The 27,797-nt window shown below is 45.2% G+C and overlaps 2 long non-coding RNA genes across 3 annotated transcripts; both read left to right on the top strand.

Moving 5' to 3' along the window:
- Nucleotides 1-2,389: 2,389 nt before the first annotated feature.
- Nucleotides 2,390-4,107, top strand: LOC121836321. 2 transcript variants are annotated; one of them, XR_006077882.1, is made up of 5 exons: nucleotides 2,390-2,482; nucleotides 2,865-2,923; nucleotides 3,047-3,105; nucleotides 3,223-3,258; nucleotides 4,063-4,107. It is a non-coding gene; the product is annotated as an uncharacterized LOC121836321 (long non-coding RNA). The 2 variants fall into 2 exon arrangements; XR_006077881.1 differs by lacking the exons at nucleotides 3,223-3,258; nucleotides 4,063-4,107 and having other exon boundaries at nucleotides 3,047-3,199.
- Nucleotides 4,108-4,240: 133 nt separating this feature from the next.
- Nucleotides 4,241-5,144, top strand: LOC115320014. Its single transcript, XR_005715934.3, has 3 exons — nucleotides 4,241-4,299; nucleotides 4,435-4,489; nucleotides 5,105-5,144. It is a non-coding gene; the product is annotated as an uncharacterized LOC115320014 (long non-coding RNA).
- The last annotated feature ends 22,653 nt before the right edge of the window (nucleotides 5,145-27,797 follow it).

Below are 27,797 nucleotides of genomic sequence, written 5' to 3'. Positions count from 1 at the left end.
GGATGCTGCGTTTTGCGAGGCATGGGGCCTGCTAGCTGGGGACGTGCTTTCCCTTTTCTCCCGTTTATGTCAGAGTTACTTCGCTTTTGTATTTGTGGCATGTGTGCGCGGTGGCGGTGCCCGGTTCTCTGAGTGTACAAACGAGCACGACATCGCAGCTTCGAGACATTATTCTTGCGTGTAGAGCTGGCGTCATTCAGAGCAACGGGTCTCTATCGTTTCGCTAAAAAACACTTTTTGTGGACAGATGTTTCATGGACTCTCGTTCGTCGACACTACCGTTCCATCGACAGTCGTTACGCGGATTTAGCGTTGTAGGGACATTTCGTCGCGGGTGTATCCTACACGTACTATCCGCTTCGTGGCAACAGTGTGAGGCAGCTCCTTACAGAAAAAAGGTAGTTTGTGCTGTCGATGAAGCATTCTGGCGATGAATCATTGCGTATCTATAAAACGATCTGTCGGTGAAACGTAGTTCGATCGCAGAGCAACATGCTCGCGCTTGTTACCGGCTTCGCTCGCACGTATGGTTATGCAATGCGATTTTCAGTGGGGATGATGGAACTAAGGTGGCGCTTCGGGACAAGGCAGTTAGAGTTCTTTTATAGGTTCCCTACGGGAGTCAGAGTTGCGCGTTCATCTTCGTAGCGCCGTCTTTCCTGCACGGCATGTTGATCCAGCTCCTCACGCGACTTTTGGACCTCTTGGCGAATATGTGCTGCCACCTCGACACTAGGCTAAGTGTCGAGAAAACAACGCGCGCGCAAGGCCTCTCCCACCCGTTCCACACCCAAAACGTCAGCTACATCCTGTTCAACCATTGAGGCGCTGTGACCTAGATACTGCTCCCCCAAACTCGCCTTTGTCCCCATCGTGCGTAATCTTCCGCCCCCGAGGCCGACTCAACGAAACCATATTCCCTCCCTGCTCGGCCACTACGAAGACGGAGAGGGTACTGGAACCATTGACTCTCGAACCGACGAGGCGCGCGGCGCGCTCAAACGCAGGGGTGCGTACGGCGGGGCGCGTGCAACGTTAATTTCTTGCACGGTACGTGGTCGGATCTCGGCAAATAGCGGCGCGGCGACACGTAGAAAATAGACGCGCAACTCTGGCTCCCGTAGGGAGCCTATACAGGAACTTGTACTCCAGTGCAGCATTGAGATTATAGGCTCCAGCCAGAGTTGCGCGTCTGGTTTCCACGTGCCGCCGCGCCGCTATTTGCCGATATCCGATCACGTGGGGAGCAGACTCCAAATGCCGTGCAAGAAAGCCACCGGTACGGCGGCTTCGCCGACGGTGCAAGCACCTCGGTGTGCATACCCCCGCTTTTGCCTCCTCCTGTCCTGCTTTCCAGGAAATGAGGAGGTAGAGCGCGGCGGCCGCTATTCCCCGAATTCAGTCACGTGAGGAGCAGACTTGAAGTGCAGGAAAGTCGGAGCTACTGGGATGAACGCGCAACTCCTGACTCCCGTAGGCTGCCTCTGCAGGAACTCTAGGGCAGCATGGAATTCCTGCGTAGGCCCCCTACGGTAGCCAGAGCAGGGTTGCTAGGTATTTGCAGATGAACCCGTCGAAATTTCCTGATATTGTGCCCAAGAATAGCCAAATGTCGGGCTATAAAAATAGCCCAACACATAAAATTTCATACAAGGTATTTACATCTCTTTGGAACACGGGTAACATGATACATGACATAAGACAATTATTTACAGAAGAAGGCAATAGGAGGATAAAGCGTCCCCATGTATATTTTAGTGCAGCAAAAGAAAGGGGTTCTCAAACATCTGTTAAGCTGCCCCCACTCCTCTTCCTCCCTCCTTCTGGAAACACGTGCCTCCACCCCTGCCTGCGGTATTAAATAGTGCCAAAAATACTTCAGAAAAACGATATTGCACCTCCGCAACCAACACCATGAGGGTACACATATTGTATTTGAACGCTTGTCATTTGGATATTTTCCTTTCCTAACCTCTTGAGTTGATTGTTTTTGTCTACCCGGCGCAGAAATATCATGTTTAAGGCTTTGACTATTGTTGAATATCGGGTATGAAATAGCTTAATAGCCAACCACCAGAGTTTCCTGCCTATTACAAAACTGAGTAGCCCAATTGGGCTGTTTATAGCCCAACCTGCCAACCCTGAGCCAGAGCTGCGCGTTCACCCCGGAGCACCGGCTTTCCTGCAGGGGACGAAATTCTGCTCCTCATCTCACTGAATTGGGCGAATAGCAACGTGCTCCTCCTTTCCTGAAAAACAGGAAAGGAGGAGGAGACAAAAGCAGGGGAACGTACGATGAGGAGATAGCAACGTCGGCGAAACGGCCGTATCGGCGGCTTTCCTGCACAGTATTTGGATTTTGCTCCTCACATGATCGGATCTAGGCGAATAGCGGCGTGTCAGCGTGTGGATAACAGACGCGCAACTCTGACTCCCGTAGAGAGCCTATGCAGGAACTCTAGGACAGCATTCACCAGCTTCGGTGTGTGTGGTGCTCAGTTTGGCGTTACTTTGAGAGCTCTATTCGGAAACATGTGTAGTGGCTGTACCCGCGGATGCTAACTTTTGCGAAGCTCGAGTTTGGCAAACTTTGAATTGTCATGTTGTTGCCCTACTTGTCAGACTCTTTCTTGGGCAAAATTTGTAAAATTAGACTACACGTTTTATTGCATTTTTTATTTGTGAAGCATACACTTTGTCACACTACCGCAAAAATTAAGTGTCGCAGTGTTAATGGTTCAAAAACGCGAGTGTCTCCTTGTGCTTGTAGTATGCAAGTCATCTCAGGCACCTGTGAAGTGTGAGATAACATAAGATGCTTGGTTAGATCACGTGTACTACTGACTCGAATCTCTAACGCACAGGAGTGAAGCTCTGCTGCTAGCACAGATGTCGCCATAGTCTCGAGGCACCGTCTGGCAAGGTAAGCGATCAACTAGCCTGCTGATTTTTGTTTTCTTGTCAGATTGTTAAGCATATATTGTGAAATTAAGCTAAGTGCTTGCTTAGATCACGTGTACTAATGACTTTCATCTCAACTGCACAGGCGAGAGGCTCTGCTTGTAGCACAGTCGCTACCATAGTCCCGATGCCCTTTCTGGGTAGGTAAGCAACCAACTATCCTGCACTGTTTTTTTTTTTTAGTTTGTAATGCATGTATTGTGAAATTGGGCTTGGTGCCTAGCTAGGTCACGTTTACTAATGACCATTTGCACCTAGCAGTGATGCCATCATTGTCCCGAGGCACGTTCTGGCAAGGTAAGCAATTCACTACCCTGCGGACCCTATTTTCTTTTTAGAGCGCAGCTCTTAGGGGCCCGTTCCCGGCTTGAGCGGCGTCGGCGTCGCCGTCGCCGTCGGCGTAACCAAGGTCATCCCAAGGTCACGTGATCCCTCCCAAGGTCATCTCAAGGTCACTTGACCCCACGTGACCCCCTGAAGGTCACGTGACCTTGGGGGTCATCTTGGGATCACGTGACCCCCAAGGTCACGTGACCCCAAGATGACCCCACGTGACCCTTTGAAGGTCACGTGACCCCCAAGACGTGACCCCTCTGAGGTCACGTGACCCCCGAGGTCACGTGGTCTCCTCCCCAAGGTCACGTGACCCCTCTGAGGTCACGTGACCCCTCCAGGTCACGTGACCCCCAAGGTCGCGTGACCCCTGAGGTCACGTGGGGGTCACCTTGGGGGTCACGTGACCTTGAGGTGACCCCATGTGACACCTGAGGTCACGTGACCCCCAGGTCACGCATCCCCGAGGTCACGTGACCCCCCTCCCCGAAGTCACGTGACACCCCCCCCCCCAAGGTCACGTGACCCCCCCGGAGCATATTAAAGAATGAGGGGAGGAGGAGGAGAAGGGGTAGGGGTCTACCCTCCTCTCAGTACCCTTCACTCCTCCTCCTCAAGAGCTGCGCTCCAATTCGGCGTTACAGGGATTTGTAAACGGTTTTCACTTTTTTTTCTTCTTCTTTACTTGTCAGGCTGCTAAGTAAAATTGTGTGACTAGGCTAGGTGCTTGTCTAGATCACGTATACTAATGAGTAATCTAATTCACAGGCGAGAGGCTCTGCTTGTAGCACAGACGCTACCATAGTCCCGAGGCTCTGTCTGACAAGGTAAGCAATCAACTATGCGGCAGACTGTTTTTCTTTTTCTCAGGTTGTTAGCCGACCTTGTGAAACTAGGCTTGGTGATTGGATAGATCATGTTTGGTAATGCCTATTCTCTGATGCACAGACTAGAAGCTCTGCACCTAGCAGATGCCGCCATAGTCCCGAGGCACCGTCTGGCAAGGTGAGCAATTGACTATCCGGTGGACCCTGTTCTCTTTTCTTCTTTACTTGTCAGACTGCTAGGCTTATATTGTGTGATTAGGCTTGGTACTTGGTTAGATTACATGTACGGATGATTCAAATCTATGATGCACAGGCTGCCCTCACGGCAAAACAGGTTTAATTTTGGCAGACGCCTTTCGTCAAGCATGGTACGCAGTCTTTACCATTTCGTAACTATTTGATTCAACGGGGGCGACATGTTTTCTTTAGCGGCATTAATGATAAATAAAGAGTTTGAAGTAAGAAGGGCCGCATATAAAATGGCACAAAAAAGGAGCAAAGCATAGATACCATTCACATGGGCGTACCAACCGGAGAGGGGGGGGGGGGGCAAGGAGGGCGCGAGGCATGTGTTGTCCCCCTCCCCCTGCCACTCCCCTAAAACAGCCGCCACAGGGCAGGTTAAAGACTGGCCGGCGGCGCCCAAGGGATACCACGAGCACTCCCCCGCCCCCCCCCCCCCCCCCCTTCCTGACTCGAAAACAAGTTGGAACACCACTGACCGTACATATTCCCCACGAACCACACCCTCTACAATACAGATACAACCACACATTGTATCTATATTCCTGAATACTTTTTCACCAGTTTCGCAGAAGTGTCTCGGGAATATACCATTGCATAAAAGACAATGTATCTCAGTATCTGTATTTTTGGCCTTAAAGCAGATGTATCTCAGTATTCCCGAATACTTTTTGGAGTGTGTCTGCCCAGCCCTGGTTTATGGCACATTAATTTATTCTATCATTCTTATTATTTTCCAGGTACTTCGGGCAAATCAACCCATCTGAAGTGCGATACAAAAGTGCAACCAGTGGCATTGCACCGAAGTTGCGAACTCTTCAAGTGCTTTGACATCTGTGAGTGTACCGTCCTTCAATTATACTCCGTGTCACTATAGTTGTGTGTAGTGCAGGTGAATGCAACGCCATGCGAAGAGAGAAAAGGCGAGCGCTAGGAAGGCATATGGGAGGGGAGGGCAGGGCTGGGGGACAGGGGGAAAGCACTACGAATGTTAGATAGGAGAGGAGGTTACTCTCCTCACCCGCCTTTCTAGCGCTTGCCCTTTCCCCTCTTCGGGCACTGCCTTAGCCTGTGCTGCTATACTCCGTTTCACCTTCAGTCCGAGCGCAGTGGACGCCACGAGCCATCCCAGCCGATCCAGCGCCGGGAGAAAGTCGCGTGACCTGCCGGTGGGGCGGGGCGACACAGGGAGCTCAAGGTCGCATGACACTCCCTCAACGCCGCATTGGCTGGGATGGCTCCTAGCGTCCGCTGTGCTCGGACGGAAGGTGAAACGGAGTATAGCAAGTAGTGTCTCGGAATATATTCACCATTGTACAGATTATGATGCACTGGCAGTAATAACTGGGTAAAATTAATCTGCTCAGTGCTTGAAGACGCAGCTCGCGACTTGCTTGAACACGGCCACAGGAAACCAGCTGCAAACTCCCGTTCTCATAACGAGCGTTACAAATGGCATGCATTATAATATGTCGCTAATAGACCGATCTCACCAGCTAGTTTGAGTACGCCACCGCTGCCGATATGCATCGTGGGAGCTGTAGTCTTTCTACACGCGCGACAACCATGCTGGAGGTTTGCGCGAGCAGACCACGGGGCAGCATGAGCTGTCGCGTGAACTGGCGTCTGCCTCCTACGAATTACAGTTATGGCGGCGTCACGCATGCGTGGAACGCTTGGTGGGATCGGTCTATTCATTTACGCTGGAAACGTAGCTATGCTCTTGTAACATATCCACATAGTTAATGTAGTTTCGTTTTTATTTTTTAGGTGTTTAGTCTCTATTTTTCCTTCCCGTCTTTTTTTTAGTATTTAGCACCTGCACGACAATTCCGCTGGTAGGCTGCAAACACGAGCTCTTTGCCCAAGGATGCACTTCAACTGCACGAACCCTCGCTTGTCAGAAGCAACCACCAAAGATAAATTCATGAGCTCTGGATTCTCGCCCTCAGAAAATATCACCATTAAAATACAAGCATTCGCTCAGACTGGTGCTATCAGAAATTCCCAGAAAAGCAAAAGGCATTCTTTCGAGACATGTTGAGCTTGAATATATCCTGAGTGAAATAAGCAACGACAACAACAGTGTACTTCTTCTCTTGTCCTCTTACAAAATGCCAGTATGTTGGCGGCAGTACCACTTTAATTCTTGTGATTGCATCAGGAAAGGGATAAGGGGAGCACTACAAATGAATCACGGCTAAAAATGTCGCTGTCAAGATTGCAAGTTACAAAATGTGGAGAGCGCAAGGTCCATTTAACAAATTTCTTGACCCCCATGCCTTACAGAAGCCCTCGATCTTTTGGGGGTGGGCTATCTGGCCTCTACACTCAAATGTGTTTGAGAGCACTGTTTTAGATGGTCCAAAATTTTGTTAAAGGAAGCTTGCATTAGGACACCTCTGATGTTGGCATTCGTTTATCTGGTTAGGCGCCACTGAGTACAAGGTTGCTTATGGCATTTTTCGGCTAATTATGCATTTTATTAGTAAAAAATAAACACAGTTGCAATAAGAAACAGGCTGGCATTGTTGAAAACCGCCAAAGTCAGTTGTTTAAGTATATTGAAAACACATGCTTTTTATCTGTGTTTTCGGTTTTCCAGCCTTGCATCTGTATCTAAAGTGGTAAACTTTCCACCCCACTATACTTCAGTGGTGTGCAAAATATTTATGAAGTTGGCTGAGTTCCTGGTTTTTCGTAATGCTCATTAAGTAAGGTGTGGAGCCTTGACAGTGTCCTATATGTATCTAATCATGGTATGCCACTGGGTTTTGCTTTTCAGGAATGCTCCATGGCTCTTTTTGGTGGTCAACATCCAAGGCAGAAGACTAAAAGACAAGACATGCAAAAAGAAGAAGAAAAAAAAAACAAGCGACATTTCTTGTGCATGCATTCAATGTGTATTTTTGTAGTATATGTTTCACCCAGTGTTTATGAGCAATAAATATGTAGGAACAGATACCAATTTCGTAGCTTATTTTATAATATTTTGCATGATCCTGACAATGTTATATTCGCAGGAGTAACACAAAAGCTCTCAATTGTATTTCAGGTTGACAGTTAGGACGTCAAAATGATGCCAGGCCATATAATGAAATGACGATAGAATGTGGGATTGGCAGCCTAATTGTTTTCGAGTTGACAAATGCGACATGAAAATGACACAAAACACCGTCGTTTGACGGTTAAAAGCTTGGAAAAGAGTTGCAAAGACATTTCCTGTCAATTTGATGGAAAATGTTCTAGTGTTAGTTTTGTTGACTTCGCACATGTACACCTAAGAGTGGGGTTTATCGGTTCCCAGTAAGTGAGAAGGGTGTGGAAAACGGTATATAAGTACACCTAAGAATGGGGTGTAACTGCATTCCCAGTAAGTGAGAAACGGAATATCTGTGCACCTAAGAATGGGGTGTATCAGTATTCCCAGCAAGTGAGAAATGGAATATATGTACACCTAAGAATGGGGTGTATGAGTATTCCCAGTAAGTGATAAACGGAATATATGTGCACCTAAAAGAGGGGTGTATCAGTATTCCCAGTAAGTGAGGAACGGAATATACGTACATCTAAGACTGGGGTGTATCGGTATTCCCAGTAAGTGAAAAACGGAATACATGTACACCTAAGAATGGGGTGTATCAGTATTCCCAGCAAGTGAGAAACGGAATATATGCACACCTAAAAATGGGGTGTATCAGTATTCCCAGTAAGTGAGAAACGGAGTATATGTACACCCCGGGGTGGGGTGTGTCTTATGCACCCGCTGAGGTGCACATGTGCACCTCAAAATGAGGTGCATGTATGCACCCCTTTTTGGGGTGTCGCATATATACCCATGGGGGTGTCGTATATGGGACAAGCCACATACACCCCACTGGGTGTAAGTACTACACCCCTTTTTTTTAGAGTGTTGAGCGTATATTCTTGACAGCAACCTGCTCCAGTTCTGTCTGCTTTCTCTTGACATAGGCAGGCCTGTCCCGACTTCTTACGACGCTTGGTTGTCTCAGCGGCGACACATCTGTAGGTAGTATGCTGCGATTTAGATCTTCAATTGCTTCTTCAGCTGGCACAAATATGTCAGGGCACTGCTCTGAGCTTCGCATCGAGATCTCCTTAGTGATGTGCATGAAGCAATGGTAGCACAGGTAGTCCGTCGCACTCACTTTGGTGGAACAGTCAGGCGGAAGAATTTGCTTCAACGAGTTTAGGTCCAACTCGCCAACACTTCGAAAATTCCGCTGCTTTGGTATAGTCTTTTTGTGTTTGCAAAAGTAATCTGCACAAAACACTCGTTCGGAGCTCCAGGACGTCTTCATAATGTATACATAAATAATAGAAATTAAACCCCAACTGATGGCATATAGTTGCCAAGTGGAAGAACTACTGGGTGCACAAGTGACAAGTCCGAGGCTGAGGAGCTCATTCACTCAAAACGTACATTTGAAAAGAGAGGTCACAACTGAGGCTGTCGGCAAAGCTTGATCCACGTCAAAGGAAGAAAGAGGGAAAGTCTCCAGACAAAAAATTGTGGTCAGCGGCCTTCGAAAAAGACTTTCCGGAATCGCACTGTCGTCCCTCCACGCGCTGATATGAAAGCACCCGAGCTTCTACCACGTGGTTCATGACACAGCCTGAGCCATGTCGGCGACCGGTTCGCGAGGGGTTGGCGGTGGGGTTACGTTGATGGTCACTCGGATTAGTCCTTGCTGTACTGAGCTACCGCCTGCAGTGCCTTATCGCCGGCTGGTGTCAACAACGAGAACACACACACCCAGTCTACACCAAAACTACAAGCGTTCACCGCACACGCGTCGCCGCCGCTTTTAAGCTTTTGTGAAATTGCTTTCTTTTGCCGCGGAGAACCGCCTTATCTTAACTACGCGCCTGAAATCCTTCCAGGCGGACGTACACAATATCAAGCGTTTCGAGAAATGCCCGTGGAGTAGAACTATGGGAAAATTCGGAGCCCGCGATGTCGATATCGTCGCCGTTGTGTTAGTACGCCGTCGCGTACTGCAGTCCCCCTTTGGGGGAGGGGGGGGGGGCGGTTTTACTACGACAACATGGCGACAGCGTTTACACTCTATGTATTTACGCGAGGCTCGAGTATTTGGGGATAATGCTGCCGGTTGGTGTGCCCCTTTGTGCCTGATATTATCGCCCGTGACGCCAGCGAGTGAGATGGCGACAGGCATGACTGCTCAGTAAACAGGCGTCGGCGGCCATGTTTTACTGGTTGAAGCGAACCCCCTTGTCCTTGACAGCGAGCGGGGAAATGCGAAAAAAAGATTGTATCGGCCGTTTTGCCAGAACTAGCGACGAGTGTCGTCTGCGGTTTCCGGCAACTATTTTGCCATAATCGTGAGCTTAGCGAGGAAATGATTTTTGCTAGCCACAGAACACTACCACGCAGAAAGGGAATGCTTGAACATGTTTTTGTTCTGGATATATATCAGGGATATATATGAGAGAGAGAGAGAGAGAGATGAAGGTAGAGCGGAAGAGGGAATAGCATATAGTGTCGCAGGAGAATAAAGTAAACAAAGTTCCTAGTGGCCGATGGCTGCATGATCTTTTCTCGGATCACTAGTCCGTAATATGATACCTCTTTGTACACAGTAGTTTCTCCTTAATTTAAGTGTGTGAAAGATTTCTTTAGTTATCATTGGCCTCATCTGAATAAAAATATATAAAAGATGTGTGTTGGTTTTATGAAACTGGAACTCAGTGTCAGTTCTTGTATAAAACACTGCTAAGTGTAGGCTTTGAAAAAGGACCCTACTTTGAGGAGTTGTATCTTCTTTCTCAATAAAATGATGCAACATGTTTTTAATGGAAATGAATGCCGAAATAGAGTATAACAGGTTAGCTAAATTTAAAAAAAATCGAGGGTAATGTTTTTTTTTATTCGCATCGGAATTTTTCTTTGTTTGATTTTTTTTCCATGTTTGACTAATTATATCCTAACTATTGTATCACACAGATACCTTAGTTATTTTTTAAATATTAGCTATATATTAGTAGAATAATATCTGCAAATTATATCATAATGATTAAATTATTTCATGAGATACAGACCTCCAAAGTTTGCCATTTGTCGTTCGAGCAGGCATGTTTGTCAATTTTTAGAAAAATAAATAAATTTTAAATAAATATGATTACTTTATATTACAAGCAAGCTATACCCATAGTTTGCGCCTAAAACGTATTAGAGTTCTCCTAATGTTATCGCTTTAGTTATTCACTCTCAAACGGGCCCCCTCCATCAGTGCGCGTTAATGCAACTGTCCACCACCTCATGCATTACGATTTTTCCTGTCCCCAAGTACTTTTTCTAGTCAAAACTAAGTTTGGATTCGTTCATACCAGACACTAGACAATAACATATAAAACCATCAGTTGATTTGAAAATGTCGACTAGCCATCCTTTGGTCGATCTTATCTGAAATCATTATTGTTATTGTTCCGCAAAACCTTGCAAACTAAATTTATTTATTTATTTATTGAGGTTACCTGCATCGCCTTGGAGGCATTATTGCAGGGAGAGGTTTACAGAGAACAGTTCAGCTGAAAACACAGATGGAAACACGTTTCCGTTAAGCATGTTCCATTCTAATGCAGTTCGAACAAAATATGATTTACAACAAGAGCTAATGGTTGCAACCTTGTATTGGTGGTCCACTCTTTCCGACACGTAGAAAGGACATCGAATGTAATTTTCTTTACTGATGCAAGTTTTATCATTATAAAGACAGTAGAAAAATTTTAGTCTTAGATTTTTTCGTCTGTACGACAGCGGCTGCCAGTGTAACTGTTGCTTTATGGCCGTGACGCTCGCTTTGGACCTATAAATATTTGAGACAAATCTAGCACCGCGATTTTGCACTCGTTCTAATTTATCCGATAGATGTTTAGTCTGGGGGTCCCATACTATGCATGCATATTCCAGAACTGAACGTACAAAAGAGAAATATAAAGTTTCCTTCAATTCCTTCGGGCAATGGCGAAAATTGCGACGTAGAAATCCTAACATGCTGTTCGCCTTATTAGTAATGAAATTAATATGACTATTTCATAGTAAGTCGCTTGAGAAAATAACACCAAGATAACGAATATTTTCTTTTCTTTCGAGTTGTTGAGTGTTAACCGTATAGCCCATATTTTCTCTGACTTGCTTGTTCCTCGAAAATCTAACCATTTTGCATTTTTTTGCATTAAGCTCCATTCGCCAATCGATACACCAGTTTGACACTCGGTCCAAGTCTAATTGAAGTTTGAGATAATCTTCGTCTTCCTCAATTACTCTATATATGACGCAATCGTCAGCGAAAAGTTTAAAGCGCGAAGAAATGTTTGAACAGATGTCATTAATATATGTCAGAAAGAGCAGAGGTCCCAACACCGAACCTTGGGGAACACCAGATGTTACAGTAACGTTATTGGATGAACAACCCTTCAATAGTACACATTGTTTTCTATCATCTAAGTAGCAAGATGATAAAAACATAACGCGCCCCTCTTTTTGTACTAAACTCCAATAAATTTCATACAAAAAGAGTCTTTTCCGTTTGTTTTTACGCAAAAACAGGCTTTCAAAAAGCTCAAGGTGACCACAGTACAGACAAACGATAAAGAGTGGCGCTGTTGTCGCATTTAGCTCGGTCTCGGTGGACGCCAGCGGCCCAGGTTTCGATGGCGAGTTTCCCAACTGAGTGTTTCAGTAACGTTGGACGCGGGTCTAGTAACGGTGGGACGTGGTCAGGTTTTACAACGCCTAAGTAAAAAAAAAAAAAAAAACCTAACACTAGAGTAAGATCGAGTGCATTTTGGAACACGCGAATACGACGCTAACGACACATACGACCATCACCATCATCATCATCATCACCACCACCATATGGACAAAATGGCGCCGTTATCTTCGGTCTCGGCTCGGAGAATCCTCCTTGGCTCGGAGTCGGTGCTCTTCAAAGAGTCTTCAGGTTCGTTCTCGCGTTGTCCGTCTCTTTTAACTTCTACATGCTCTACACAAAAAAAAGAGGTACTGGTCCTGTTTTTTGTCCTTCTGGAGTTTTGGTGCAGTCTGATCGCTATTTCATTGTGTGGATATCGCGCTGATGTTTTTATTAAGGTTATTCACTATTATTCTCCTTGATAGTCTTACGTTCTGCTCAGGAATTATACATGTTAATTAGTTGCAAACCAAAAGTCAGTATGTCCTTGGTCGTTTCTAATTGTGTCGTACTACTTTAACGCCCAACAGCGATTTTTTCCTGGAACCTAAGACATTGATGTGTCACCACAAACTCCAATCAACGGTTGACGACGAACAAGTCCTTGTTTGTCGTGTTGTATTAATTTCAAAACCTTGTAGCGCTGTGCTTTCACGAGAGAGGGGCAACATAAAAAGGACGTCAATTGCCTGACAGGCACAAAATAGGCCCATCTGACTTTTATGGTCGCAATCGCAGAGCGGCAGTCCCACCAAAGAACGCTGACAGCGAGGTTTGGGCACAATATTTTCGCACTCAGAACTGTGGCTGGCTCATATATGACGATAAGTTTATTTTCCCTTAACTTGTACTGAGGACCACGATGAGACTATCAGTACTCTATTCACTTTTTTTTTAATATTAAATATTTAAACAATGAAACGTGAGATCAATTACTTATTGTGCTGACAATGACTCCAGTCACCTTCCATTTGTGATACTCCAGTGTCCAGTTATGTCACAAGCCACACAAAATGACTAGCCTCTGAACCCTTCCACAACCAGATCTGTAAGTGACAATGCTCTTCATCTTTCACACCATTATGTCTGCAAACACTGGCGGTAGAGATACCTTGGGGTGCAAGTAAAATGGCGTTGTGAATACACTGGTCACGTGAAGAGTCAACAACACATAAAGAAGCGGTTGATTTAAAATCTTTACTCAAGAAAACCAACTCCCTCTGCAGATACTGCGTTTGTCAGTGTGCATTTCGCCCAAGGAGTTAAACACGAAAGCCGTGTCATCCGACACTGCTTGTTTGTCTATTTCATAGTCTTTTGTTGCCAGCTTAGGTCCCTCTAGAGAAACAAATATGCATTCAGTGTGCTCTGCGTCGTGTGCGCCAGATGGGTCGGTGAGCTCCGACAAACAGGTAATCTATCCAATGTACTCTTTTGCTTGTTTTCGTTGGTTGCTGTTTGTTGCACTAGTGGAACGGCTGCTGTGTTGTTGCACTAGTGGAACAATTGTTTATTGCCCTAGTGAAATGAGGCTATACTACTTTTGGTGCACAACCCCAGTGCAGATGATGATCAGATGCGCTCAGTAGCGGCTCCGGGAGTCAACGAGCTCGCGCTCTTTCCACTAGACAGCAAAAAGCGACTTTCTGTGCACGCTGCTCCAGAGTAAAAAAGTCACACTCTCGTTCACAGAGTCCTGAGATGGTGCGCAAGGAGTGAAAGGAGTGCGGCATTACGTTTTTCCGGATCGCTGACGAGTAGCACAAGAAAGACGGGACACAGAAGAAGCAGAACGCAAAACGAGCGCTAACTTGCAACTAAAAGGTTTACTGAAAAATTCTGCCGAGCAAACATATCCAGTGCACACACACGTGGCACAATGCCATAGCTACCTTGATGAATAACGACAACACAGCGTCCATTCGGAAAAAAAAACAAAAAAAAAACAAAGTTATCTTCGTGATTCAAGGTGGCAATAGAAACTATTATTGTGATCCATGTATGTGCACTAAATACAGCGTCATGATGCAACAGGGAGGGCGCAAAATGAGCATTAAAAAGACCAGAATAAAGAAACTGCCTGTACTCTACGCAACCAAAACAGAAAAAAACCTAATCCCTCTTGATAAAATCACACTCTTTCCATTAAATGAACAAATGCGGCGCTAATACACGAGACTTAGTCACAGTCGTGTATCAGAGCCGCTTCTAGCGTCTCCCTTTCCAACCTTCCTTTTCTACGCCTCACCACCTGCACGCCGTAAGATCTCTACAAGGTGAGGTATTTGGACCGCCTGTTCAAATTACTGGGAGTAGGCCTTCCCAGAGCCACCAATACCTTCTCTGTTAACTTAGAGGGACTTTTACTCAGTACCACATAACCAACTCTTGGTACCAGAACATGAGCTGATTGAAGCGACAAGCCCTATTTTCTTTCAGAACACCTGCGGGGTCACAGTTGAGGCTTTTCTAGAGGTTTTATATTGCTGTTTGCTTTCCATATTACTTTGCTTTGATGACAAAGTTTATGTTTAGAAGCGTGGCATTTGTATTGAATCCTGTACTGTGTAAAATATTTTTTACAAAGTTTGAACACTTCATTTCAGTTGCCTTAGTGGACATTCCAATTGTAAAGGTATGTTGATTATTTTATCATTTTCGTTAGTACTCAGTGAGAGCAACGCCTGGACTCGCTAGCCCCGTATATTTAAATGTCTTAGCAGCTGCTCCAACCATTTGAAGGTCACCCTGGAGCTTCCGGTGGAAAGTTTTCAGTTTTTAGATACCCAGTTGTCGGTCAACTCTGCTGAACATGTGTGCTGGATGTACATGCCACGGAAAAAAAAGTCCCTATTGCCTTATGACTCGGCCCACTCGAAGATGATTAAGAGGAGCATCGTTTCGTTATGCCTATAGTCGGCACTTATGAAATCCTGCCTGCATATCCTTCATAAGAGTTTCGACCTTCAGGTATTACACCTGAGTCAGTCAGGGTTCCCACCATTTGTTTTGAAGGAGGAAGTGGAATCCCTTAAAGGGACACTGACAGGGTATTTACGCTTGCCAAGGTTTTTATGTGCAAATGATACATGAGAGCCCAGCTACGCAACACAATTCGCGGCTCGAAATTCGTTTTCTTTCCGCTCGAAAACCGCCGATCGAAAACTGGACGGTTTGAGTCGCACTCACCCTCTTCTCCATGGTCGCGTGCCGATTTTTATGGTTGAGACACAACCACCAAAGATAATCATAGTCGTAGGTAATCGAAGGCACACACCCGATGCTAAATAAAGACAAAAAATATGATGCCCATTTTTCGTGGCTTGTAAAAAGCTGCAACTATGTTGAATGAAAAAAAAAAGTTGCGAAACCATGTGATTTTTGGTAACTTTCTCCTCTATATTTCTTCTTCCCCAGTCCAGTTTCGGTTTCAAGCAGTTGCATTTTTTTACTTTATAAAATATATATGTGATGCTGTAGCAAAATATTGATAGGGTAGTCTTCTGACACCATAATGTATTGCCTGGCAAAAAAATAAAAGCAATTTTTGGGGGGTGTCACTGTCCCTTTAAGAAGTTAAAAGCCATAATACTGTACTCAGGAAACATCACAAAACAATTTAAGTCATGCCTCATGTACATAAAATATTGCACAACTTGAAAAGAGTAGCAGCCAAATTCTGTGTGGTTGTCATCGTTACGACCCTTTGCAAGTTCTCCAATATCTGCAATGCTCAGGGGACCAAAGGTTAAGTTGCTGGTTTGTGGTAAGAGGCATGGTAATCAGAGCGGCCTCACTTATCAATGGTTATGGTTCACACCTGCCAATGCACTGCAAAGCTTATGGATGTTCATCTGCATTGAACGGTGTGCAAGAGGCGGGCGTAGGAAAGGAAGTGGAAAGGGAGATGCTAGAAGCGGCTCCGATACATGACTGACCAAGACTCGTGTATTCGCATTGCGTCTGTTCTTTTGATAAAAAATAGTATTTTATTTTATTTTAAAATAGTATGATTTTATTGGTAGGGCTTAGGCTTTCTTTTTTTGGTTGCATAGAGTGCAGGGTTTCCTTATTGCGATTTGTTTTTAATGCACTTTTTGTGCTTTTCCTGTTGTCACGACGCTGTTTATTGTGTAGTGCACAGACATGAATCACGACAACCTTGTTTCTATTGCCGTCTTAAATAATGAGATAATCGTTATTTTTTTCGTTATGCTTCATATTTTTTGTTGGGTGTATTTTTGCACCTTGTGTTGCACTGCCAGTGCTCGTGATGTAAACTTGCTTTTGTGCTTGCCTGCTCGTAAGTGCAATGTGCCTGAAATAAATGGATGGATTTGTAAAGTTGTGTGCAGGGAGTTTTGTTGTCGGGTCTGCTGCGTATATAGTCGACCATGCTGATCATCTGAGAATGTCTTGCCTCGTATATTTTCCCGACTGGTTTCAGAAAAATTAGGCATTCCATGATTTGACTGCACATGGCCCAGTGGAGGTCATGCAGCCAGAAGTGTCAGTATTCTGTAGTGGAAATTTGGGTTGACGGAACCTCGCAAGTGGTTAACATCACCAAGTTTGGAGAAGAGGACAAACTGAGATGAGTGCTTATTTTTGTAGCTGCTGGAAACAGAAACGTCAATGGCAATGTGCCCAACATGCAGTGCATCTTTTTGCGGCTGCATTTTGAAACCCTGTTGCTGAAGCAAAGTTCACGCTAGCTGAATTCGGTTTCCCTTTATGTCTAGACTACCTATTTACCAGTGCCAGGTGCCAGTTTGGCCAGCTTTTTCTGGTCGCAAAGAAAGATGGAGGTCAGGCAGGCAAAGCCAGCCCTCGCACAGGGGGGCTATGTTGCACGTTTTGGACTCCCAGGAGACTAGGGAGAAGGAAGTTACGTCAACAACGCTCGTTGGATGTTGATTGGTGTAGTCGCTGATGACGGTATCTGCAGAAGTTGCTAAGACACGTTCATTCACACCTACGTCACTTCCTTCCCTCTAGTCTTCTGGGAGTCCAAAACGTGCAACATAGTTCCCCTGTGTCTAGCACAGGCTCCAAGTCACTCGGGCAAAACTATCGGAGGCTTGCGGACATGTGTGAATACAATCCTTTGAAGATATTCTGAGGTGAGCATAGCTAGGACAAATCTGACACCTGCTGTCTGCAGCATGCGTACACATAACAGTGGGCATGTGGGCATATCGCATTGCAGAGGCTAATTGGTAAGCACAGCAAGGACGACCCTTGACATCACCCAATTCATTCACACACGTGTCCAGTCGTCGCTGCCAGGTGAGGACGATGACAGTAGATGGCCAGTCGGCTTGTGGAATATTTTCTCACTGCCCGCTTCCTTCGCTAAATTTGTAACAATCACTACGTCACTTCGCGTCACTCCACTGTGGGTGTACGAGTGCGTGCACGTTGCCCGCGGACATGCTTCAGCCCCTCGAGTGATCGCGCAAAAAAAAGTACTGGTCGAAGCAGCTGCGTTCACGTTTTAGTACCTTTTCCAGTTGAGCAGAAAAAATCTGACATCGGGTATAGATCAATTTCGCCGCAGGCTTACAGGCTTGACAATGCATTTCTCCATTTCGACTAGCTGCGGGGAGCGCGATCGATTCTTGCAGAGGCGTGACAGTGTATATGCAAAGCACAATTCAGACGTGCACTCGCGGTCCAAATCACCGCTTGTGCTCCGTTGGCGTCTCATATGTACCTGGTGCGATTCCTGTTGAGGCCAGCAACGGGCGAATGATGTTACACCCGTGAATAATGCTGCCAAGCGGCGAGTTGGGCATCGCTGTAGGGCAGACTACACAACACCGCAGCGGCGCGTCGTGCGAATGAAATGAAACATTAGCTACACTGGACGTTTTAGCGAAAGCCAAACGAGCTGGGTTTATTTCCAGGCCGTAAATAACTTCGGAACGCTGGCAGCGGTCACGGGTCCTTAGGCCTAAGCACACCCTTCCGCCCTGGCGTACGTGAACGTTACGGCAGAAAGCATAAAACGGCCATAGCGTAGCTGCCCAGTCACCATTGAGACCTGTGCGCGTATGTTATCCAGTTTCACACCAACGATACCTCCCAATATCTAGGACTGCACCAATGCACTTTTTCGACTGGGGCGTGGAGTACTCCAAAACAAAACGGCAGGGCGTCTGCTCGCGTCGGCGGTAGCGGGGGGGAGGAGGGCTGCACGGAGCTTAGAACAGCCCGTAGCGCGCGCGTACCACGTGACTGCACCAGCCAATCGCAGTATGCTTCCCCTCTCCCTTTCCTCCTCTCTCTCCTTCTTTTCTCTCTCGCGGGGCTTTGCCGTGGGGGGTCTCCGAATACGCGTCTGGCGTAAGGCCAAACAAAAAAGAAGAAAAACAAAAGAGAGAACGACCATGACGTCACAGCCCAACGTTGCTTTAGCGATCGGTAACCCGCTGACGACCTGCTTGGAGCAGCGGCTCGCAGCGGGTCGCATTTTTATTATCGGCATTAGTTGAGAATGCGGCGTCCCCTTGACGTAATATGTTGGCTGGGGTCGCATTTTTTGTCACTTAAGCGATACCAATCATTTATTTCGTTTTGAGTTTTGGCCGGAATTTCCCTTTCAGCAGTTTCCCGTTCCCTCTCATTTTCTGAGTAGTGAAGGTCGGGTCTGGTGATGTGTCTTCATGTTTCGTATTGGTGGCGTATCTTGTGTTGACCGATTAGTCGTTAATTAAAATCATGTTTGCTCTTTCGTATGTTTCCACTAATTTCTGTCCTCTCATAGAGGTTGTTATATAGTTCCATGCTGTGTTTCGAGCGTTGAAGTCTCCACCGAATATTAACGCAACGGTAGAAAAAAAAATTGCCTTATTTAGTGTCGTTTTCATGGGTTCGTGGTCCAGCATACGTGTTCACTACTGTGATTCTTTTGTCGTCTACCTCCGTTCGGACTGCTACGACTTCTTGGGAGCTATTGAACCACTTACTGGTGTCTATCTGTGTGACGGGAAGCTCCTCGGCAGGGTATACACCGGGTATATGCTTGTAGCACTACCTTGCTCCTCTGTTTGTATTGGATAGGCGGTGCGAAAAATTTCTTGTATCCACTTAATTTGTCTGTGTCACTCTTCGTTTCTTGTAGTAGTATGATATCGTTCGGGTTCCGTGCTAATCGTGGGTTTTCCCGCTTCTGTTTCAGCCCCCTACAATTCTATTGTAGGATTGTTAAGGGGCCGCTCTTTTTTTTTACTTTTTCCAGTGAAATGCAGCTACAGATCACCTCATTGATGCCGCCAGTGTGCCAGAGGTGTTCTCTCGCCGTACGACTCCACAAGAGCTCGACTCTAACCAAACGCAGGTATGTCAACAGGCCTTTAGGTGTTCATCGATGGAGAAGAAGTGCATTCTAAGGTAGTGGTTCCTGTGGTGCTACAGGACGGTCATGCAGTTCTAGCAGTATAACAGCGTATCTGAGCGATTACGTTACAAAGATAATTGCACGTGGTAGGTTTAGTGACCTGTAATTCGTGACTGTGTAATCCAATCAAGGTTTTGATCGAAGCATTGAACAATAGGGACAATTCAATACCTGTGGGTCACTGAGCTCTTCAGATTCATTCCATATTATATTTGGCTGAGGAACGCTCTTTAGCAACCATTCAACGTTTCGGCCGGGAGTGAGGGTAGGTAAATAGGACAGGTTTGTTTTCATTTAAAGGTCTAACATGTTTCGTGTGAACCGAAGGCAGAAAGAGATTTCCCGTTGTCGCTTCGAACCGATGTCAGAAGTTAAACAAATTTAAACGATATTATGTACTATTACCAGTGTTGCTCGTGATTTTATTGTTTCCTTTTCACGGAGATTGCTCGCAACGCACCTTTGAAGCTATTATTCAGGAACGTCACAGACGGAACTGCTAAAGATGTCTTTAGTTCGTCTGTTAGAACGAATACAGCAAAAAAAAAAGGACGTACAATAACTTGTATCCAGGTGTTAAAACGAAATAAGAAATAAATAAAAGTTTAACAAACTTTTTTTTTTAAAAAACACGATACTGTAAAGATATTTTAAAGCAATCTTCGGAACTTCGAGGCAATATATAATTTATTTGAACATGTTCGCCTACACGAAAGAAACTACTACAAGACAGCTTTCATTTATAGTTACGCACCAATATATGTTTAATAAGCTAGCGTTTAGCCGGTATAGTTTCATCTCGCCATTCAAACTTAATGCAAACATGGGATGCAAGCAATTTCGACGGTGCAACTAACAATTAACTCATATTTTTCTTTAAAACGGCTCATTTAATACTATTTAGATGTAATATCGTTCATCTCAGAAACGCGGTTGGCATGATCACTCGGTTTCGGTTGTCTGCAGCGCAGCACGAAAAATATACTGAAGAATACGTCATGGTGAAGTACTCTATTGCAACATTTGTTAATATTGAGCCGACTAGCAGCGTTGCGGTGAAGCTAGCATACCTGTACCGAAGACTAAGACTCAAGACAAAAGGCTACTAATTTATCCAGTTGTCCCGAGAATGCAACAAAAAATTAACCAATATTTATGTTTTTCGATTCCGCACCTTAATGTAAATCACCACAAAAAAAAAAAAAAATAAACGAAAAATGAATGTTTAGAAGAAATCTACTTTAAATATATCTAAAAATGTGACGCTTTCTAAACTTTGGAGCAAAAAAAAAAAAAAAAACAAAAGGCTTCCTTATCTAGTTGTGGCATGCAAAAAGCAAACAAAAAATTACCCGATATTTATATCCGGTGCTTGTCATTCTTATGAGGAAAAAACACAAGTTACACGGAAATAAAAAACAATTTTCAGAAAATATATTTTAAAAATATAAAAAAAGGTTAGGTTTTTAACACGTTTGGAGCAGAATAGAATTAACTTCATAGAAGTTCCCTAAACGAGCAATATATCATCAAATAGTTCATGCATGAAGAGCTGGTTTAATCGGGTCGCACGCTTGCAATTATGTAAACCAAGAACCCATAAAAGATCGAAACAAGGCAGTACATTTGTATAAAATACTACGTAAAATTATATATATGATAAATATTAGCAGCCCAATTATGTTGAAAGTTCGTCAACGACCAAATTCGCAAAAACAAATCGAGCTTTTAACGTAATCCACCAAGGGGCACTTCAAGATTATTGGTATAAAACTCTTAGGTATTAATTTTTCATGCTAATTCTTGTTTATCAAGGGAGTTAAGCCATCAGATATATTTCTTTCGAAGACCCCACCCTAAAAGTCTGGTCGCATTCAAAAGAAAACCAGCCATAAGGTAAATATTTATCTTGTCTGAAAACTTCACCAACTTATGTTGTATACACAAAGAACATTCGTCAATAAAAAAATTAGAAATCTGCCAGAGGAAAAAAAAAAGCATCGACCACCTACTCTTTTATTCAAAGGGGCGAAATTTGACACTTTCCAAATATGACAATATTTGCTTTCAGCACGGGAGACGACAGACTCTCGGGATCCAGAACCTAAATAAAAACCAGAAAGAACAAGCCTGTTACTTGGATTAAATCTTCGCCTTACGTTTTCGCTCTGCTTTGCAGTTACGTTCTCGGCTAACAAAGACTCGTTTTGAAAATGCTTGCATTTCTCGTCACAGTCCTGGTCGTTCTTCCTATGCCAGTTGCACCGGTGGGCTCCACAAGAAACAGTGTGCATCTTCTGCTTTGGAATGACATAGACGTCGACATTCTCTGCGCAAGTGGGGACATGAACAGCTTTCTCTTTCTGCGGAGCATCGGAACCATTTTCACAGCGAGATACTGGTGCGGCTCCTGGCCAGTTTACCTGAAGCACCTCTGTGACAGCATTGGATATAGCAGAAAGGCGGCGGTCCTCATTCCAGTGTCCTTATGGAATGGCAGCCTTTCACGGTTACTCTCTTCCCACGACTTTTCCAGTTGGCTTTTTCTTTCTAAGACAAAATGTTTGTCGTGTGTTCGAGCTCGTGGGCACCCAAGCCAATATTTTTACAATCAACCGACGAATGTAGAAAGCCCCGTCATCTTACAGAGCTTAGCGTGGAACTGCACCACCAGCAGCTACATTAACCTGAATAACACTTTAGCCATGCAGGAGCAAAGCTTCTCTGCTGCCCAAACCTGGCATCTGCTTAGAAATCAAAGTTTCATACTTGGTTGTTTGAAGCCTTTGTGTGCCGACAGGAAAGAAAACATTATATTAGACATTTTGGAGCGGCTTGGTGTCGATTGCAGAACAGTGATAGTGAACAGCGAGAACTGGATTTCAGAAGTCAGAGAGCGAAGGATAGACATTATGGTCGACCATATTGGCTGCACCTTAAAGCGCTGGTGACTGGTCCACTTTCCCGGCATCTTCTATTACGGAAGAATCGTCTTCTACACGGTCCGTAAGCCTTCACGCCTGGCAGATGAGTTCTTGCGAGAAGCGCCGACAACCTTCTTCGCCCTTTTGTTCCTCTCGATGGTGGCCCAAGCTCTTATCTGGGACAGTGCTACCCTGCGTGACAAGGGGTAGCTTCTCCGAACATCTTCTGCTGCGATTGGATGACAAGCAGGGCATCATCAATGCCATGGCGGCCGCTCGGCAACGATCGCCCGACAAGAACTCTACCCAAAGCGACACCGACAAGGGCTGCACAGATAAGGTTGGCAGAGGGAGTCACGTGCTCGTCTCGTATGATTGGAGCGGATGCCACTGATCAAAGCTTGGCAACAAGGTGATTCCTAGTAAAGACACGATCTACACGGAGTACGGGAGCACCCCAGTGCGAAAAGACTTCCCGCTGAGAGACAGCTATGGTGAACTGGTGGCGAGAATATTCGAGACTGGTTTCAAGGTCCGCTTGGACAAATTGAACAGTTGGTACTGTTCCCGCTTGGGGGATATAGAGGTCTCCCCGGCACGCTACGACGCCACACATTTCCTCCGGGTTTATTGCATATGTTGCGGAGTTGCTGCAGTTGTATTGGCGGTAGAAGTGCTGATTTTTCGCATATCTCGAGGGACATAAACGTTGTTTTTTGTTGACAGCTCAATTCGCTACCGAGCCATGAGGGCAGCGCCAACAGGAGTGCGTATTGCGATAGCAGTGATTGGTTACTTGCAATCAAAAACAGTTTATTGGCTTGAATTCCTTTTCTTTGGAGGTAAAGTTCTACATAATTTAGCAATATATTTTTGTGCCCGGTTTTTATGAATCTATTTTGTTTTTTATAAAGATAGTTTTAGTATGGCGTATAAAGGCAAGGGCTGTGCGTTGGCGTTCGCGTTATGTGTTCCGCATCGTGCGTGCGCGGAGCCCAAACTGAGTGAGGAACACAACGAGAACGCGGAGTGTCTCGCGTTTCCTCATATACGCAATACTAAGACTCACTAATAACGTCTTGTCGTTGATCTGGGCGCAAATTTCTTTACAAGAAAAGCACCAGCAACCCGTTTGCCTCTGTCATGCCGTTTCCTTTTTTCGCCACAGCACATTAAGCGTTGTACAGCCGCGATGCCCCAAGACAGCTTCACACGCACTCGGCGGCAGCAGCGGTGGCGAGGGTCGGCACGCAGCTAAATCTCTGCGGCTTTACGTCTTTCAGGTTGGTGGAACGATTTTATTTTTTGTACACCTTTTGAACGTTTTCTATCGCTGCTGCCATTGCGTGCACTGGCAGAATTGCAGCAAGCACTGCAGTAATAGCAGCAGTGCTTGCATTGCTGCTATTGTTTCCGAACTTTTAATACCATGGCTCGTGCAAAAAGAGGGGTTGAGCAAACGGCGAACGATGTCGGAGGAGGATGATGTGTTCTTGCCTTGTAAGGAGTCTTTATCGGGTGAATTGTGAATGATTTGCTCAGGGTGTCGCTTCGGTTACAACCTGGGGAAACGCTCAGAATAAGCAGAACTGCACTGAAAAAAATTACTGAAGGAACGAGAGAGACATGGCAGTGTCCGATCTGTCAAACTGCAAAAAATAAAAAGCACTGCCTAGTTCAGAAAAAGCTTGACGAAGCGAAAAAGTCCGAGACACAAATGGCACAGATGATTATAAAACTGGACACCCTTCTGGCTATGAAGGCAACATTGGTCAGAGACAGAAGTTCTGCATAAAGAGCGAAATGACATTAAGAGGGTCGTTAAAGAAACAATAAGAATAAGTTCTATTGGAAACTGCATAAGCCAAGCATCACTGCAACTTGGACGCAACTCCAGAAAGTTCCTCAGACTTTGAACGAACGCATTCGGTTCACGGGGGAGGGGGGGAGAGACAATGTATATGTGTATACACATCTATAATTTTTTTTTATGTGCTTGTAATCGCGGTTTTGAGATCACTTGGGTCTGCTTTCCAAGAAAAAGGTGTTCTCTTTGAGGTCTCTTTATGTCTGGGTGCGTCGCCACGGTTTAGAGGCCACCTGTGTGTGTGTTTTTTTTGTGTTTTTTTTTTTTTTGTGCGCTTTGACGCGACTGTTAGGATAATTCGGGACATATCTCTCTCAAGGTCACTGCGATGTTCCGCAGTGTCCCATTGTTAAGTCCTGGTCTCATATGTGGGTTGTTTTGTAATTTTTGCGCGTGTTCCATCCGGTTCGAAATGTCTGCAACAAAGGAGTTTATCTGTAGAGGTGGTTGGAAAAAAGTTCTGTGGGTACTTAAAGGCTGTTTGAGAAATAAACCAGTTAGCTGAGTTTGAGACGTTCTCTGTGTCTGTTCCTTCTACTGAAAGTTCTACCGATTTCTTTCACTGCAGTCTCAGGTGTAATACGACATGATTTCATAGCTAGTTGTGGCATGCAAAAAGCAAACAAAAAATTTCCTAATATTTATGTCCGGTGTTTGTCATTATTATGAGGAACGAACACAAGTTACACGGAAATAAAAAAATAGCTTTCAGAAAAGATTTTAAAAATATAAAAAAGATTAGGTTTTTAACAAATTTGGAGCAGAATAGAATTACTTTCAAAGAAGTTCCCTACACGAGCAATATATCATCAAATAGTTCATGCATAAAGAGCTGATTTAATCGGGTCGCACGTTTGCGATTATGTAAACAAAAACCCATAAAAGATCGAAACTAGGCAGTACATTTGTATAAAATACTTCGTAAAGTTCTATATATGAAAAATATTAGCAGCCCAACTATGTTGAAAGTTCGTCAACGACCAAATTCGCAAAAAAAAAAAAGAAAAGAAATCGAGCTTTTAACGTAATCCACCAAGGGGCACTTCAAGATTATTGGTATAAAACTCTTAGGTATTAATTTTTCATGGTAATTTTTGTTTATCAAGGGAGTTAAGCCATCATATATATTCCTTTCGAAGACCCCACCCGAAAAGTTTGGTCGAATTCAAAAGAAAATCATCCATATGGTAAATATTTATCTTGTCTGAAAACTGCACCAACTTATGTTGCATGCACAAAGAACATTCGTCAATAAAAAAATTTTTTAAAAAAGCTGCCAGAGAAAGAAAAGCATCGACCACCCATTCTTCCATTCAAAAGGGCGAAATTTGAAACTCTCCAAATATGACAATATTTGCTTTCATCACGGGAGGCGACAGACTCTGGAGATCCAAAACCTAAATACAAACCAGAACGAACGAGGCTGTCACTTGGATTAAATATTCGCCTGACGTTTTCGCTCTGCTTTGCAGTTACGTTCTCGGCTAACAAACACGCGTTTTGAAAATGCTTGCATCTCTCGTCACAGTCCTGGTCGTTCTTCCTATGCCAGTTGCACCGGTGGGCTCCACAAGAAACAGTGTTCATCTTCTGCTTTCGAATGACATAGACGTCGACATTCTCTGCGCAAGTGGGGACATGGACAGCTTTTTCTTTCTGCGGAGAATCGGAACCATTTTCACAGCGAGCTACTGGTGCGGCTCTTGGTCAGTTTACCTGAAGCACCTCCGTGACAGCATTGGATATAGCAGAAAGGCGGTAGTTGTCATTCCAGAGCCCTTATGGGACGGCAGTCTTTCACGGTTACTCTCTTCCCACGACTTTTCCAGTTGGCTTTTTCTGTCCAAGACAAAATGTTTGTCGTGCGTTCGGGCTCGTGGACACCCAAGCCAATATTTTTACAATCAACCCACGAATGTAGAAAGCCACGGCATCTTACAGAGCTCAGCGTGGAACTGCACCACCAGCAGCTACATTAACTTGAATAACACTTCAGCCATGCAGGAGCAAAGCTTCTCTGCTGCCCAAACCTGGCATTTGCTCAAAAATCAAAGTTTCATACTTGGTTGCTTGAAGCCTCTGTGTGCCGACAGGGACGTAAACATCATATTAGACATTTTGGAGTGGCTTGGTGTCGATTGCAGAACAGTGATGGTGAACAGCGAGAACTGGACTTCAGATGTCAGAGAGCGAAGGATAGACATTATGGTCGACCGTATTGCCTGCACCGTAGACCGCTGGCGACTGGTCCACTTTCCCGGCATCTTCTATTAAGGAAGAATCGTCTTCTACACGGTCCGTAAGCCTTCACGCCTGGCAGATGAGTTCCTGAGAGAAGCACCGACAACCTTCTTCGCCCTTTTGTTCCTCTCGATGGTGGCCTGCGCATTCATCTTCTGTCTCATCAACTACCGCTCGGGAAGGAAGCTCCTCAATAGCATCCAAGACTTGGCGTTGGTTTTTGTCGCAACGGTAATGCTCTTCTCGTATCCCGTACCGCGACGGTTTGAACACGTTCTGGCTGGACGCATCGTGCTCTTCTGCTGGATGGTCGGCGGATTCTCACTCGCCGTTTACTTCCAGAGCGTGCTGACGTCCAGCTTGAAATCCAGATACGGCTGGGACGCCGACGACACTATAGACAAGCTCTACCCCAAGCTCTTATCTGGGAAAGTGCTACCCTGCGTGAAAAGGGGTAGCTTGTCCGAACATCTTCTGCTGCGATCAGATGACAAGCAGGGCATCATCAATGCCATGGCGGCCGCTCGGCAACGATCGCCCGACAAGAACTCTACCCAAAGCGACACCGACGAGGGCTGCACAGATAAGGTTGGCAGAGGGAGTCACGGGCTCGTCTCGTTTGACTGGAGCGGATGCCACCGATCAATGTTTGGCAACGATGTGATTCCTAGTAAGGACACGATCTACACGGAGTACGGGAGCGCCCCAGTGCGAAAAGACTTCCCGCTGAGAGACAGTTATGGTCAACTGGTGGCGAGAATATTCGAGACTGGTATCAAGGACCGCTTGGACAAATTCATCAGTTGGGAATGTTCCCGCTTGGGGGATATAGAGGTCTCCCCGGCACGCTACGACGCCACACAATTCCTCCGGGTTTATTGCATATGTTGCGGAGCTGCTGTAGCTGTATTGGCGGTAGAGGTGCTGATTTTTCGCATATTTCGAAGGACATAAACGTTGTCTTTTGTAGACAGCTCAATTCGGTGCCGAGCCATGAGGGCAGCGCCAAAAGGAGTGCATTTTGGGATAGCAGTGATTGGTTACTTGGCAATCAAAAACAGTTTATGGACTTGAATTGCTTTTCTTTGGAGGTAACGTCTTAAATAATTTAGCAATATATTTTGTGCCCGGTTTTTATGAATCGATTTTTTTATAAAACGAGTTTTAGTATTGCGTATAAAAGCAAGGGTTGTGCGTTGGCGTTTGCGTTACGTGTTCCGCACCGTGCGTGCGCGGAGCCCAAACTGAGTGAGGAACACG

This window comes from Ixodes scapularis, unplaced genomic scaffold, assembly GCF_016920785.2.
Source record: "Ixodes scapularis isolate PalLabHiFi unplaced genomic scaffold, ASM1692078v2 PGA_scaffold28__5_contigs__length_5199819, whole genome shotgun sequence".
NCBI lineage: Eukaryota > Metazoa > Arthropoda > Arachnida > Ixodida > Ixodidae > Ixodes > Ixodes scapularis.
Note: the sequence above shows the minus strand (reverse complement) of the source record. Positions and strands in the feature narration are given on the sequence as shown.